This window comes from Rhinoraja longicauda, chromosome 28 (assembly GCF_053455715.1).
Source record: "Rhinoraja longicauda isolate Sanriku21f chromosome 28, sRhiLon1.1, whole genome shotgun sequence".
Classification (NCBI taxonomy): Eukaryota; Metazoa; Chordata; class Chondrichthyes; order Rajiformes; family Arhynchobatidae; genus Rhinoraja; species Rhinoraja longicauda.
Genome location: NC_135980.1, coordinates 23,232,769 through 23,250,035, shown reverse-complemented (window position 1 = coordinate 23,250,035; position 17,267 = coordinate 23,232,769). Strand labels below are relative to the sequence as shown.

Below are 17,267 nucleotides of genomic sequence, written 5' to 3'. Positions count from 1 at the left end.
TACTATAATCTATATTATCTGCTCCATTGTCATGTTGTTTTGTGGGATCCTGCCATGCACACATTGTTTTGCTGTGTTCCTTGCATAACAACAACAACAACAACAACAACAACAACAACTGGATTGATGCCAGAGAAATGCAAGACTTGCCTTTATCCCTTTTCAGTCCTTGAAACACACCCGCCCTTTTGTCGGCAGACATTGCTCACACTAAAGACTTGAGAAATCGTCAGCATGTTGACTTGACTCCACACCCTCAGGTTTGGAGCAGAGACGAGATTGAAAGATGACCTGGTAGTTGCCTTCACGGTTGATGGTTTGATACTGTGGACAGAGGCAACATATTTCCCAACGTGGTGGAACTGTCTACACATGGAATCGGTAAACGGCCATTACTAAATACGAAAGAAAGCTCATTATTAAGAGTGTCGGAAGGAACTGCAGATGCTGGTTTAAACCCAAGATAGACACAAAATAGCTGGAGTAACTCAGCGGGCCAGGCAGCATCTCTGGAGAGAAGGAATGGGTGACGTTTTGGGTCGAGACCCTTCTTCAGACTGAAAGTCACGGGAAAGGGAACCGAAAGATATAGATGAAGATATGGAGAGGTATAGAGCAATGGATGAAAGATATGCAAAAATGTAACGATGATAAAGGAAACAGGCCATTGTTAGCTGTTTGTTGGGTGAGAACGAGAAGCTGGTGCAACTTGGGTGGGGGAGGGATGGAGAGAGAGAGGGAATGCAGGGGTTACTTGAAGATCGAGAAATCAATATTCATACCACTGGGCTGCAAGCTGCCCAAGCGAAATATGAGACGGTGTTCCTCCAATTTGCGTTTAGCCACACTCTTGATAATGGAGGAGGCCTAGGACAGAAAGGTCAGTGTGGGAATGGGTAAATTGGAGGAACAGCATCTCATATTTCTAACTCTTTTAAAAGAGCTACTTCATTGAAGTGGGACATAAGAAAGAGGAACAAGAGCAGCCCACATGGTTCATTAGATATGATCAACTCTTTCCCGCCTGTTTCCCATAGGTTTTGACTCCCTGTAGTCCAAACCTGCGTCTAGCTCAGTGTTGGAGGCTCATAGAGTTATAGAATTATAAACTCATGGAGTCAGCCCAAGTCATCCATGCCAACAGAGTTGTGCAGCGGTCGAGTGCCAGGGACCCGAGTTTGATCCTGACTGCGGGTGGGCATGTGGAATGAGCTGCAGGAGGAGGTAGTTGAGGCAGGTACTAATACAACATTTAAGAAACATTTGGACCGGTACATGGATAGGCGAGGCTTCGAGGTATACGGGCCAAAAGCAGGCAGGTGGGACTAGGACGGTTGGTCGGCATGGGCATGTTTGGGTGAAGGGCCAGTTTCCACACCAAATGGCTCTATGACTCTATCCTAAAAGGCACACTCTTCAAAAAAAAACTGTTTAGTGTGGAGTGAGAAAGCTCCAAAGTCCAAACCTATAGCTGTTGGATGTAAGACAGTGCTATTTGGATGGGCAGGGAGGGGAGGGATATGGATCACACACAAGCAGAGGAGGATTAGTTTAACTTGACATCATCGAGTCATAGTCATATAGCTCAGAAACAGGCCCTTTGGCCCGTGCCGACCATGATATCTCATTTACACTAGTCCCACCTGCCAATGTTTGGCCCATGTCCCTCTAAACCTTTCCTATCCATGTACCTATCCAAGTGAGTTTAAACACAAAATGCTGGAGTAACTCAGCGGGACGGGCAACATCTCTGGATAGGAGGAATGGGTGACATTTCCGGTCAAGACCCTTCCTCAGACGTCACCCATGCCTTGTATCCAGAGAAGCTGCCTGTCCCGTTGAGTTACTCCAGCATTTTGTGTCTATCTTCAGTTTAAACCAGCATCTGCAGTTCCTTCCTACAGCAAGTGAATTTAAATGTTGTTATGGCACCTGCCTCAACTACTTCCTCTGGCAGTTCATTCCATCTACCCAACACCCTCTGTGTTTATAAAGGTTGCCCCTCAGGTTCCTCTTAAACCTTTCCCCTCTCACCTCAAACCTATGCTACCTAGTTCTTGATTCCCATACTCTGGTTAAAGGCTACATTCACCCCACATATTCCCCTCATGTTCTTATACACCACTCTAAGATCACCCTTCATCTGTGCTTCGAGGAATAAAGTGCCGGCCTGCCCAATCACTCCCTATAGTTCAGCCCTTTAAGTCCTGGCAATATCTACATAAATCTTCTCTACACTCATTCCAGCTTAAAGTGTTCCGCATGGACGTTGTGGACCAAGGTGCCTGTGACTGTGCTGTTCTGTTCAATGTTCAATGTCCTATATTCTATAACTGTTACATTGGCTTCAAGCAATGCACAATTGTATTATCACCACCTTGATTTTGTTAACTTTCAATTTCAATTAACTTTAAGAGGATGTTGCCAGGACTCGAGGGCCTGAGCTATTGGGGGGAGGTTGAGCAGGCTCGGACGCTGTTCATTGGTGCGCAGGAGGATGAGGGGTGATCTCATAGAGATGCAGAAAATCATGAGAGGAATAGATCGGGTGGATGCACAGAGTCTCTTAGGGGAACCGAGAGCCAGAGGACATAGGTTTAAGGTGAAGGGGGAAAGATTTAATAGGAACCTGAGGGGTAACTTTTTCACGCAAAGGGTGGTAGGTGTAAGGAACGAGCTGCTGGAGGAGGTGGTTGAAGCAGGGACTATCGCAGTGTTTAAGAAATATTTAGACAGGTTCATGGATAGGCCAGGTTTAGAGGGACAGGGGGCAAATGCAGGCAGGTGGGACTAGTGTAGATGGGACATGGTGGACAATTTGGACCGAAGGGCCTGTTTCCACGCAGTAAGACTCGATGAATGACTTTCTGGTTTTGTAGAGGTGACATCGCTTGGCAAGAGTGTTGCAAACCTTACGGCCTGCAAGATATGGATGCCAGGAGATGAGCAATTAAGTTCAAACATGAGAAGAAGGCTGCAATTAGAAGAGCAAAGATACTTTAGAGACTGGGAGGTTGGAAGTAATAGCAAGATCCTGGAAAGAAAATGGAACAAGGGTGAAAATGATAAAATCTTCGAACTAAGATCAGGCGTTGTGCTGGGTCCTGTCTTCTGATTGTCAGGCTGTAACATTTTCAGGATGCTCATTTTGGCATTGGGTAATTAATAATGATAAATGGATCGTGATTTGGAGCAATATTATAACAAGTAGACATCAGAGTTTTCTTCTCTAACAGATTACCTTGTCAGGTTTGTTAATTCAGTGTCATCCATTTGACATCCATCTGTTGGATACAGTTGAAAATCAAACAGCCCACTGCAGCCTGATTGAAACAAACTATGATGCCAAGGCAGCGCCTTTCATTAATGGAAGGTGCCTTTGCAGATGGCTCATTTCTAGATATGGACTTTGCTGGTAATACGCGCACAGTGGCATGGATGGTAGAGCCGTTGCCTCGCAGCGCCAGCGACCTGGGTTCAATCCCCTCACCTCGGGTGACTTTGCACGTTCTCCCTACGATCGCGTGCACTTCCTCCGGGTGCTCCGGTTTCCTCGCACATCCCAAAGACGTGCGTGTTCCGCAGGTTATAAATTGAGTGTGTAGAGAGTCTATGAGAAAGTGGGATAGTATAGTAGTGAGAACGGGTGATCATTAGTCGGCATGGACTCGGGGGGGCCGAGAAGCCTGTTTCCATGCTGTATCTCGAAACTAGTCTCCATCACTGATTGACCTTAATGACAGTAAGGGTCAACTGCATTGGAGGTACGTAAAGCATGGGCCAGATTAGTGAGCCAGATGGGTTTACGTGACAGTCTGGTAGATGTGTGCTGATGTTTATGGCACGCTGAGTCCGCGCTGACCAGCGATCACTACGCACACTGGTTCTATCCTACACACACTAGGGACAATTTACAATTTTGCCGAAGCCAATTAACCTACAAACCTGTACGTCTTTGGAGTGCGGGGGGAAACCGGAGCACCCCACTTTCAACACACAGGGAAGAATGTACAAACTCCGTACAGACAGCACCTATTGTCAGGATCGAACCCGGGTCTCTGGGGCTGTAAGGTAGCAACTCCACCACTGCGCCACTCTGGTAGAATAGCAGCCAGGCGGAAGTTCCAGTCACACCAAGGTGAACTTCCAGTGCAGAACGGGTTAATTGATCTGACCCCTTTCGAACAAAGGAGAGCCGCCTATTGTCGGCTCGAAGCAACGTTATTTATGCGTATTAAAAATGACAAATATCCATACTTCATAATGATCCACAGAGTGGTGCTGACATCATTGAGACAAGCCAAGGAATATTCACCCCAATAAGCAATTAAAATGCATATCAGCAAGGACCCATCAGGATCCATTTCCACAGTAATTTATCTTGGTAAATAGACAACCGATGTCCCTCATTCATCAAAATGATAAAATTATGCAAATGATAAATGAGTTTATAGATAGCTTTGCTGTGTCTTGCGTTAATGGATGATACAATGCAGATGATAGTTCCATCAGGACAACCCAGGCAGTTTGCTTTCCCCTTTCTCACTCAAGTGACAGTCTCACGGAACACAAACACTGTAGACAAGGCTCTTAATTTGGGGCAATGTTTTATTTGGTGTTTTAATTTTCTTTCAACACACGAGAGGAGAGGAGAGGAGAGGAAAGTGGTCACTCGAGTTGAACACGGCTACAGGGGAAAGGAAAAAATCCTTGTGTCTGATGTCCCCCAGCGTCACTTCTTTTTAGCAGAGTTGCCAAAATGCTGAGTTTAGAGATACAGCATCAAAAACAGCCCACCAAGTCCGCGCCGACCAGCGATCCCCGTACACTAGCACTATCCTGCACACTCTAGGCATACAATCTTTACCCGAGCCAATTAACCTACATCTTTGGAGAGTGGGAGGAAACCGGAGCACCCGGGGAAAACCCACACAGTCACGGGGAGAACGTACAAACTCCGTACAGGCAGCAGCCGTGGTCAGGATCGAACCCGGGTCTCTGGCGCTGTAAGGCAGCAACTCTACCGCTGCCCCCGCTCGGGATTGTACCCTGCCATGTGGTGGGGATGTTGAGGTGGGAGGAAGGGTGGGCAAAATAAATTAGGCACAGGATTTGTGGTTTTGCAAGGACTGCTTTGTCTGTGCATCAATGAATGATCTACCTCTTTTCAGCACACACTGCTCTTTATTTTAGAAATACCTTAGAGATACAGCACAGAAACAGGCCCTTCGGCCCACCGAGTCCGCACTGACTAGCGATCACCCCGCACACTGGCACACAAGGGACAATTTTTTTTTTTTTTAACCAAAGCCAATTAACCTACAAACCTGTAAGTCTTTGGAGCAAGTGAGGAGACCGGAGCACCCGGGGAAAACGTGCAAACTCCGTACAGACAGCACCCATAGTCAGGATCGAACCCGGGTCTCCGGCGCTGTAAGGCAGTAACTCCACCGCTGTGTCACCGTGCCGCCCCATCTGGGACTTCTCATTCTGGCACGATAGGCCCCAGGGAAAAGCATGGGAAAACTATACTAATCCAGGCAACAGACCTGGGTCAAGAGACTCATCATCATCATCATCATCATATATCTACAGCCGGAAACAGGCCTTTTCGGCCCTCCAAGTCCGTGCCGCCCAGTGATCCCCGTACATTAACACTATCCTACACCCACTAGGGACAATTTTTACATTTTACCCAGCCAATTAACCTACATACCTGTACGTCTCACCCAGTAACCCTGGCTACATTCCAAGATAATTAATTAGCCGTATAATAGCTCTGAACATCCTGAAGACAAAAGGGTTCTTCTTGCATATATTTCATTTGCTCTTTATGTAAAGCACAGACCTGGATTTTCTAAAAGCCCAGGTTTATTATTGTCACGTGTACCGAGGTGCATTGTAAAACTTTGTTTTGCAAGCTATCTAATCGGGACAGGCAATACCCCATACATAAATACAATCAAGCTAAACTCAAGTACGACAGGTAGAACATAGGGAAAGATGCAAAGTGCAGAATATAGTTCTCAGCTTTATAACAACTATAAATGGTGCTAGATTTATAGGTTAAAAAAGAGATTTAGAAGTGTAGCTTTAGATAGTTCCTCTGTCCCTCTCTTCCCCTCCCCTTCCCAGTTCTCCCTCTATCTTCTTGTCTCCACCTATATCCTTCCTTTGTCCCGCCCCCCTGACATCAGTCTGAAGAGGGGTCTCGACCCGAAACGTCACCGATTCCTTCTCTCCTGAGATGCTGCCTGACCTGCTGAGTTACTCCAGCACTTTGTGAATAAACACCTTCGATTTGCACCAGCATCTGCAGTTATTTTCTTACACTTTAGAAGAGTTGAGTTTAGTTTATTGTCACGTGTGCAGAAGTACAGTGAAAAGCTTTTGTTATGAGCTAACCAGTAAGTGGAAAGACAATACACGATTACAATCGAGCCATCTAAGGTGCACAGATACACGATGAAAGGACTAAGGTGAATATCGTTTAGTGCAATATAAAGTCCAGTAAAGTCCGATCGAAAATAGTCTTAAGGGTCTCTGATGTGGTAGATAGTAGCTCTGGGCTGCTCTCTAGTTGTTGGTGGAATGATTCAGTTGCCTGATAACAGCTGGGAAGAAACTGTCCCTGGAACTGCAGGTGTGTGTTTTCCACTTCTGTACCTTTTGCCCGACGGGAGAGGGGAGAAGAGGGAGTAGCCGGGGTGAGACTTGTCCTTGATGATGCTGGAGGCCCTGCCGAGGCAGCGTGAAGTGTAGATGGAGTCAATGGAAGGGAGGTTGCTGATTGTACCAGATGACAGGAGATCCTCCTTTGGGACCAACATGCAAAGAGTCACCAGGCCTCAGTGCCATCCGGGGTGAACTGTCCCTCTGTTACAAGGCTGTCAGAGAATCGGAGCAAAGAGGCCCATTGCCATCTTGTGGTTCCCTCCAATGGGAAACACTGGGATGAAGGTTGTGGAGCATCACTGGAGGTTTGTTGCTCCTCCGGATAGAGAAATAAATTCGGCAATGTTGGGAACACTCTGCAGGTGAGGCCGTATCTGTGCAGAGAGACACAGTACCCTGCAGATGCTGGAATCTGGCACAGAACTCAAAGTACCGGAGTAACCCAGCAGGTCAGGCAGCATCTCTGAAGAACATGAACACAAAGTCACTCCCGCACATTCGGCCCAGATCCCTCTAAACCGCTCCTATCCATGTACCGGTCTAAAAGTCTGTACACATCCCATCGAGTAGAAGATACTAAAGCTTGAAAGCACGCACCACCAGACTTAGGAACAACTTCCATATGGAAGAATAGTCCTTCCATAAGCTGGGATACTGTCCGATTCACCTCTGTCCCATTGCGGACATTGTTGCTTGTCTCTGGAACTGTGTAGGAAGGAACTGCAGACCAAAGATAGACACAAAACGTTGGAGTAACTCAGCGGGACAGGCAGCATCTCGGGAGAGAAGGAATGGGTGACGTTCTGGGTCGAGACCCTTCTTCAGACTGAAGAAGGGTCTCGACCCAAAACGGCACTCGTTCCTTCTCTCCAGAGATGCTGTTGTCTCTGAAGCCGATACACTACAATGCTGAGAACTATATTCTGCACTCTGTATCTATCCTTTGCTGAACCTATTGTACTTGAGTTTGGCTTGATTCCGTTTACGTATATTATTATCTGATGCGATTGGAAGCTTTCAAAGCAAAACAAAGCTTTCCAATGTAGGTGACAATAATAATCCTGAACCTAAACCTAAAGTACATATTGAAGGAGCTTGAGATAAGATGGAAGGAGGCTCTTTTGTGGACCGTAAGTTTAATTTAGATTTAGTTTGGAGATACAGTGCTGAAACAGCCCTGCGGCCCACTGAGTCTGTTTCGACCAGCGATCTCTGTACACTAGCACTACTCTACACACTAGGGACAATTTACAATCTTTACCGAAGCCAATTAACCTATAACCTGTACGTCTTTGGAGTGTGTTAGGAAACCGGAGCACCCGGAGAAAACCCACGTGGTCACAGTTGGAAGGCACCTACTCAATACAGACAGCACCCGTAATCAGGATCGAACCCGGGTCTCTTGCGCTGTAAGGCAGCAACTCCATCGCTGCGCGTATCGGAGTGTGGATAGCCAGTTCCTGTATTGCAAATGCTGAGTTTTAGCTGGGAAATAATTGGCTTACAGCAATGACGAACAAAAAAATTCTCTGGAATCTAAATGCTTCCTTTGTTGCCGTTGGGATGTGATTACCAAAGAATGTTTTCTATTCCTCTGAGTTGTGAACTAATCCCTCATTAACCAGCGGGGATATTTCCCTATCTGTGGTGGCCTGGTTTCATCGTTGGGTGTTTGATCTCTCTTCAAAGTTTTTCCTCTGAGCCTTTGTTCTTGGCTACTTTTTGTGGCGCTTTTTGTTTGGTGTTGTTGTGGGATTAATCTGGTTTCCATTTCTTCCTGTTACTTTCTCCTGGTGTTGATCTGAAGTCTAAGGGGTGAGGCAAGGGATGCATCTGCTCCGTGCTCTGGAGACCGGAGTCTGTACTCCGCACACCAGAACTTGAAGCGCATCAGATTCTGAGAGGGTTTGGCCGGTCCAATGCGGAGAGGATAGTTCCCTTGTGGGGATTCTTGAATCCGTGGGCATAGCTTCAGAATAAGATATGTAGGGAGGAACTGCAGATGCTGGTTTACACCATAGATAGATGCAAAATGCTGGAGTAACTCAGCGGGGCAGGCAGCATCTCTGGAGAGAGGCAATGGGCGGCGTTTCGGATCGAGACCCTTCGTCGCACTCCCTCTATCGCTGGCAGTCTGAAGAAGGGTTTGGACCCGAAACGTCGCCAATTCCTTCTATCCAGAGAGGCTGCCTGTCCCGCTGAGTTACTCCAGCATTTTTGTATCTTGCTTCAGAATAGGAGGTTGATAGGTGACGTTTCAGGCCAGTCTGAAGAAGGGTCCCGACCCGAAACATGACCTATCTATGTTCTCCTGAGATGCTGCTTGAACCACTAAATTACTCCAGCATTTTGTGTCTTTTTTCTTGTAAACTTAACATGTGGTGTTCCTTACTTCTACACCACAAGTAGACACTCGTTGTCAATTCCCTCAATTATTGCAGTGAGATATTCTCTTTCCTATATTCAAATTCTCTTGCTATTAAGGCCAAAATACAACATTTTTTTTCAATCAACTGCTTACTACAGCTGTATATTTTGTGTCCGCCAATGACAATGACAATGAACCTAGAACCCTCCACACAAGGGACCAAAGGGCCATCCACTGAACCAGAACGGAATTACTAGTACTGTAGCTGGGTGAGGGTAGGATCAAGCTTAACCCATGAAGCTACCCGCTGTTCAATCCCAAACCAAAACTACCTGCCTGTCCCCAGGGACACATTCAGAGATAGACATTAAGTGCTGCTAGGCAGCTAGAAGATCATCATCTGGGTGAAAGGTTCTCTTACGTCTGTCCGAAGCTTGTTGGTCTCCCAGCGCAGCGAGATGCCCATCAAGGTCTGTTGCCAACTGGCCCATTCCAGTCTGCAGGAGTACGTGCTGAGGGGCGCGCTGAAGCTCGGTTCAGCCAACGCACAGGCTCTGTTGGGGGACAATAGACAATAGGTGCAGGAGTAGGCCACTCGGCCCTTCGAGCCAGCACCACAGGGGAGGACCGCAGTCTAGGGTCTTTCCGCTGCTGGACATTGAGGGGCAGACTCCAGTGGGGACACCCCTCAAAGAAGGGAAGGGATATCACCCCAGGAGGCCAGATGAGGTGGAAGGGTGGTTTGTTTAAAGGTAGGTTTGAAAACTACTGAGTACGATGCCGTTGATTGTAAAGGGAGTGTATGAAGAGTTTTTGCACAGTTTTTGTTCTGTATATATTTTTTATTCTGAGTAGTTTAGTTTAGAAAGATTTTAAAGAAACTGTTCAGTTTCAGATGTTAAAAAGACAACACACACAACTGAAACCTTTGGAGTCCATGAAACCATCTTGGAATCCGTGCAACCAGCTAGCTGACAATGATCTATTCTACATTTTCCCTCATCTCCATCCTCTTTGTCCTGTTTTCACACCTTACACTTCCTTATCTCTGTATCTCCCTCTCATCTGATCCAGTCTGAAGAAGGGACTTGACCCAAAACGTCACCCATTCCATCTCTCCAGAGATGCTATAAGAAAATAACTGCAGATGCTGGTACAAAATCGATTTATTCACAAAATGCTGGAGTAACTCAGCAGGTCAGGCAGCATCTCGGGAGGGCAGCATCTCCAGAGATGCTGCTTGTGCTGCTAAATTACTCCAGCATTTTGTGTCTATCTTCGGTTTAAACCAGCATCTGCAGTTCCTTCCAATAACAAACCTTCTTGAATCAAGATTCGGCAGCTCGAGAAGGTTAGGCAGTGCATTGGTAGATTAGATACGTAAAAGCCATCAACAGGATAATTATTGACAATTCTGCAGCAACCAGTGAGTTGGAGGCAGGGGAGAGCATATGACACGGCAGATCCAAGCACTCTAAAGATAACAACGTTAATTCACATTGAAAACAGTCTTATTTAAAGTGTTCTGGAAAGAGAAGCAATGAAACCTTCCCCCAATAAGGATGCATTTTCCAGATTTCAGTCAGAGAGTTGTAAATCTGTGGAATTCTCAGCCTCAGAGGGCAGTGGAGGCCAATTCTCTGGATGCTTTCAAGAGAGAGTTAGATAGAGCTCTTAAAGATAGCAGAGTCAGGGGGTATGGGGAGAAGGCAGGAACGGGGTACTGATTGTGAATGATCAGCCAAGATCACATTGAACGGCGATGCTGGCTCGAAGGGCTGAATGGCCTACTCCTGCACCTATTGTCTATTGTTTATTGTCTATAAGATGCAGTGAGAATAGTTCCATATAAGTAATTTGGATAAATTCATCCCTGGCCACTTTATGAGTTTGATAACCAAGCTTAGTTTGGTTTGGTTTAGACATACAGCATGGAAATGGGCCCTTCGGCCCATCGAGTCCACGCCGACCACCGATCACCTGTGCACTAGTTCTATCCTAAACACTAGGGACAATTTACAGAAGCCAATTAACCTACAAACATGCACGTCTTTGGAATGTGGTGGGAAACCGGAGCACCCGGAGAAAACCCACACGGTCACAGGGGGAACGCACAAACTCCACATTGACAGCACCCGTAGTCAGGATCAAACCCGGGCCTCTGGCGCTGTAAGGCAGCAACTCTGCCGCTGCACCACCCTGCCACATCTTTATTGTTTGACATTGGAAATGCTGTGTCACTTCTACTCTGGTTGACTACAGCAAGATTCATGGATTGGAAGCATTCCAGTTACAAAGTTACAGAATTGTTCAGTCTGTACAATTTTTTTACACAGAGAGTAGTGGGTGCCTGGAACATGTTGCCAGGGGTGTTAGTGGGGGCATAGACAAGAGTAGTGATTAAGTGGCTTTTAGATAGGCACATGAATATGCAGAGAATGGAGGGATACAGTATGAACCACATGCAGGCAGATAAGAGTTTGTCTTAGCATCATGTTCAGCTCAGTCCTTGTGGGCCGAAGGGCCTGTTCTTGTGCTGTGCTGTTCCATGTTATATGTACACTGGAGAATGTTGTTGGTGGAGTCAATGCCCAAGTTAGCTTACAGCAGCATCATCTTCATACATCATTTACAATGACACCAATTGAACTGGGCCTGATCACAACTTATTTCCTCTGTAATAATAACCTAACACAGGTAGTAGGAAAGTAACTGCAGATGCTGGTACATCGAAGGTATCACAAAATGCTGGAGTAACTCAGCGGGTCACGCAGCATCTCAGGAGAGAAGGAATGGGTGACGTTTCGGGTCGAGACCCTTTCTTCAGATTGAAGAAGGGTCTCGACCCGAAACGTCACCCATTCCTTCTCTCCTGAGATGCTGCCTGACCCGCTGAGTTACTCCAGCATCTTGTGATAACACAGGTAGTAAATACAAAATGGCGATTTGTACCAACCCGAAATCTATGCTCCTCAGTTGCCTAAATAGTAACTGAACAACGAAACAAATTATCATAGAAAGGATCCTTAAATGTCACAAGGAATAATGTCACGAGGTTGTTAATTAATCACAATAACAGTACAATTATTGCTTATTTATTATTTGCCATGTTACTGAGATACGGTGAAAAACTTAGATTCGTGTGCTGTCTAGGCAAATCATGCATTGCTAAACTACATCAAATAGTACAAAAGAACAAATAACCAGAGTGAAAAATATAGTTACAGAGAAAGCGCATGTAAATTAAACAAAATGTGATGATAGCAACAAGGTAGATTGGAAGATTCGGCATGCATCCGTAGTAGATGAGAGATCCGTTAAAGAGTCTGATAACAGTGGGGAAGACGCTCTTCTTGAATCTGGCGGGTGCGTGTTTTCAAAGCTTCCGTCTGATGGGAGAGGAGAGAATGACCGGGGTGAGAGTGATCCGTGATTATGTCGGCTGCTTTGCCTGAGGCAGCGTGAAGTATGGGTGGAGAAGATGGGTTGAGGCTGGTTTGTGTGATGGACTGGGTTGTGTTCATGACAGTCAAGACTTACGATACGATACGATACGATACGATAGAGCTTTATCGATCCCAGGAGGGAAACTGGTCTACCAACAGTCATAAAACACGACATGATTTAGTAAACGCAAAAACAAAGTGACAAGTGGAAAGATTGGGGAGGGAGGAGGTGGAGGAGGGGGGGGGGGCGGTCAGTCTACCCCACGACAGAAGGGGGAAGAGTTGTACAGTTTGATAGCGACAGGGAAAAAGGATCTCCTGTGGCGTTCTGTGCTGCGTCGTGTACACCAGTCGGCAGCTGAAGGTGCTCCTCAGGTTGACCAGCGTGTCATGGAGGGGGTGAGCGGTGTTGTCCAAGATGCTCCGCGGTTTGAGGAGCATCCTCCCCTCCAAGACCACCTCCCATGAATCCACGACTTGGGGTCTTGGGCAGAGTGGTTGCCAGGGCAATTATGCATAACGCGAGGGGAAAATATTTCATTCACGAGCAAAGCCGCAGAGAAGTTGCAATTAAGTAGGCATCCAGCCCATGGGATTCATGCTGATGTGAATGCAAAACTGTGCCATTTAATGTGTTTTCCTACGTGGAAGAATGGGGTGAGGGACAGAGTTTGAGTGAAGAGAGCCATTAAGATCAAGGGATTTGAAAATGGAGAGGATAGTTAAGAAAAGACCTTTCACCATTATCAAAAAGCCATTAATCAATCACACATCACACTCCAGTTAGCAACTATCGAACAATCCTTGACAAATACAGTGCTGTGTATAAAGGGGGGGGGGGAAGATGTCTTAAAAGCATTGCAAAACAAAATCCTTCGTACGAAGCAGAACAGACTCAACCTACCGACAAAGCCAAACGCCATGGAAAACAGTGAGATGGTGTTCCTGTTCCTGCTGGAGTCTGGGCAAAGTCGCCCGTTTATAACGTTGGCTGAATATCGCCAATACTGTTGCCATCTGCCATCCCCATCTGTGCAGGAGCTGCATTGGTATTATTGATGTGTGGTGTGAGCAGATGCATGTTGGCCGCCATGGGATGGCGCATTATTCACGCTGCGCTCTTGCATGTGTAGCCGGGGGGAGTCAAATTGGGTCTAATTTGTACCTAGGGTATTTCAAACTGGAAGGCTTTCACAAGAGGCAGTAACTCAAACTGAAATCCCCTCATCTCAGGAGCGGTTTTCTCAAGTTAAACTTGCAGGAAGACGACTGCAGATTCTAGCTTCCACCGATAGATAGACACAAGAGGCTGGAGCAACTCAGCGGGACAGGCAGCATCTCTGGAGAGAAGGAATGGTGACGTTTCGGGTCGAGACCCTTCTTCAGACTGGAAGGGACTGGATGGGTCAGTCTGAACGGCCCACCGAGTCCACACCGACCAGCGATCCACCTACACTCATATTATCCTAAACACTAGGGACAATTTACAATTTTAACCGAAGCCATTGAACCTACAAACCTGCACGTCTTTAGAGTGTGGGAGGAAACCGGAGCACCTAGTGAAAACCCAGGCTGGTCACGGAGGGAACGTACAAACTCCGTGCAGACAGTACCCGTAGTCAGGATCGAACCTGGGTCTCTGGCGCTGCCTGGCTGCGCCACAGTGCCTCGTGTTGTGTTAAACTTTTATAGTCAGTTGAATATATTTCTGCCTATGAATTAGAAAGCTTTGGGTTCCAGAACCACTCGGGACAGTTGAACAGAAAAATCGATGCACAGACTTTAATGCACTATCTTTTCGATAAGGTGTTGGCATAATGATGTAACTGATCCATTGACACTATTTTATAGAACTGAGGAGATTCCTCCCAGTGCTCTGACCAATATTCATCTTTTAGTTTAGGAACGGTCAATAAACATTGGCCTTGCCAGAAATGGCCAGTTCCATAAAATGAATAAAAAACGATCAACTTATAAAAAATGGAATGTCTGTCTTCTAATCGCATTGGCTTTTGAGGGGAAATGTAGAAACAAGGAACCGCAGGTGCTGCTCCACAAAAAAAAGACACAAAGTGCTGGAGTAACTCAGCGGTTCGGGCAGCATCCTTGCAAAAATTGGGTTCCAACCCTTCTTCAGACTGATTGTGGGGTAGGGGGGAGAAAGCTAGGAGAGAGGAGGTGCAGAACAAAGCATGGCAGGTAGTAGGTGAACACCTAGCCTTTGCCTAACTGCCTGCTTATCGAAACGCAGGCAGTTAGACAAAGGCACCCGTAGTCAGGATCGAACCCGGGCCTCTGGCGCTGTAAGGCAGCAGCTCTATCGCTGCACCACCGTGCCACATTCATTGCATACCCCTCAACTGTATTCACCTATTACTTGCCACACTTTGTCCTGCCCTCCTCTCTTCTAAATGTCTTCCTCCCCCCCCCCCCCACCCCCCCCCCCCCACCACTCCAAAATCAATCTGAAGAAGGGTCCAAAGCCAAAATACCTTCTATCCATGAATTAAGCCATTCACACAATGCTTCCATGTTCCGAGAATATGATGAAGTAGATTGCTTCATTTGACCATCACACTGGACCAAAGAGTTTTCTTTCATGGATAGGTGATATTTCACGTCGGGAGAAACTCAGCTGGTCAGGCAGCATCTCTGGAGGAAAGGAATAGGTGGCATTTTGGGTCGAGACCCTTCTGAAGAATGGGCCTCCACCCGAAAAGTCACTTATTCCTTTTCTCTAGAGATGCTGCCTGAAACGCTGCGTTACTCCAGCTTGTTGTGTCTATGTTCTCGGTGTAAACCAGCATCTGCAGTCCCACCCTACACCTTTCAGGTCAGGAGCCTACTTCAGACTGAAGAAGGGTCCCCAACCTGAAACACTGCCTATTCATCCCTTCTTCGGGGATGCTGCCTGACCCACAGAGTTACTCCAGCATCTTGTGTCTTACTTTTTGAGGGAGCTTGCTGTGGACAAATGGGCTGCCACGTTCCCCCACATTCAGTGCCGTTGACACAAGTGCATTCAAAGGCTGTTACATATTTAGGACCTTTCTAAATGGGTAGTGATCCAGTCTTGATCCCTTCCAAAGAACGCTCTATTGCCCCAGCTGGAGTTTGGAGTCTGAAATTACTCCACTGGTTTACCAAAACAATAATAGGAAAACATATTTGAACAAAGCAGAAGATCCATAGTGGAAAATAGTAGCAAAGAGTAGCAAAAATAAGTACGCTTGGTGGTGAGGAAGCGTGCGTTACTTTAATCTTGGAGTTTTGGATAGAGAAGAAATTCAATCTTTTGTCACCAATTGGACTGTGCCAAGTGAGAATGTATTCGGGTTACAGGAGTGGTTTTGCTAATTGTTTCTGTGTGTGAATGAGTATGTTAGCTCTTGAATCCGTCCAGCTGAGTCCTTTCCCATTTCAATGCCCTTCGTGAAATATTCCTCTTCTTTCCCTACTTCAGAGTTGCCGGCTTTGAACCTCACCCCGAGAGTTGACGGCGTGCAGGGTATAGGTCAGGGTAGATGTGAAGTTGGTACCTCCCCCGATGTGGAGTCCAGAACCAGAGATTGAAGAGTCAAATTCAAGAGGGATCAGCCATTCATGACTGTGATGTCAAGAAATGTCTTCACCCAGAGAGTAGTGAATCAGAGAGTTGCAGCATCAGGAAGCAGGGAAACAGGCCCTTCGGCCCAACTCGCCCATGCTGACCAAAATGCACCATCTACGCTAATCCCATTTGCCCGCATTTGGCCCATATCTGTCTAAACCTTTTCCATCCATGTACCTTTTCAGGAGTCTTTTAAATACTGTTATAGCACCTGCCTCAACTACCACCTCTGGCAACTCATTCCATTTACCCACCACCTTCTAAGTAAAAAAGTCGCCCTTCGGGTTTCTCTTAAATCTTTCCCCTCTCACCTTAAACCTCGTGTTTTTGATTCCCCTACTATGGGTAAAAGGCTCTGTACATTCCTCCTGTCAATTCCCCTTACGATTTTATACACCTCTGTAAGATCACCCCTCAGCCTCCTTTGTTGCAAGGAATACAGTCCTAGCCTGCCCAACCTCTCTCCATAGTTCAGTCCTTCGAATCCTGGCAAGATCCTTGTAAATCTTCTCTGCACTCTTTCCAATGGAATTCTCTCCCTAATAAGATTTGAAGGCTTAGTGGAAGAGGATATTTATGTCTGTGACCATGAGGTCATTGGATATTAAGAGGATCAAGGGATATAGGTTGGTGTGGGAATGTGGAGCTGAGGTATGGGATTCATTGTGATCTTATTGAATGACAATGCATGGTTAAGGGGCAGATTGGTGTTCTGTTCCTTTGTCGTATGCATGCTTGCAGATTCAGGGACAGTTTCTTCCCAGCTGGTTTCAGACAACTGAACAGTCCTCTCACCAGCTGGAGTGCAGTCCTGACCTGCCATTTACCTCATTGGAGACCTTTGAACTATTTCTAATTGGACTTCACTGGACTTTATCTTGCAATAAATGTTATACCCTTTATCCTGCATCTGTACACTGTGGGCGGCTTGCTTGTTTAGTTTAGTTCGGTTTAGTTTAGAGATACAGTGCGGAAACAGGCACTTCGGCCCACCGAGTCCGCAACGCCCAGCGATCCCCGCACATTAACACTATCCTACGCAAACTAGGGGCAATTTTACATTTACACATTTACACCAAGCCAATTAACCTACAAAGCTGTACATCTCTGAAGTGTGGGAGGAAACCAAAGATCTCGGAGAAAACCCCACGCAGGTCACGGGGAGAAC

General features: G+C 46.4%; 1 protein-coding gene across 5 annotated transcripts in view; it reads left to right on the top strand.

The window, feature by feature from the left end:
* Positions 1–17,267, top strand: part of LOC144607148 (CUGBP Elav-like family member 4) — a 426,038-nt gene that overhangs the window by 391,386 nt on the left and 17,385 nt on the right. The gene's annotated exons all lie outside the window — the stretch shown is intronic.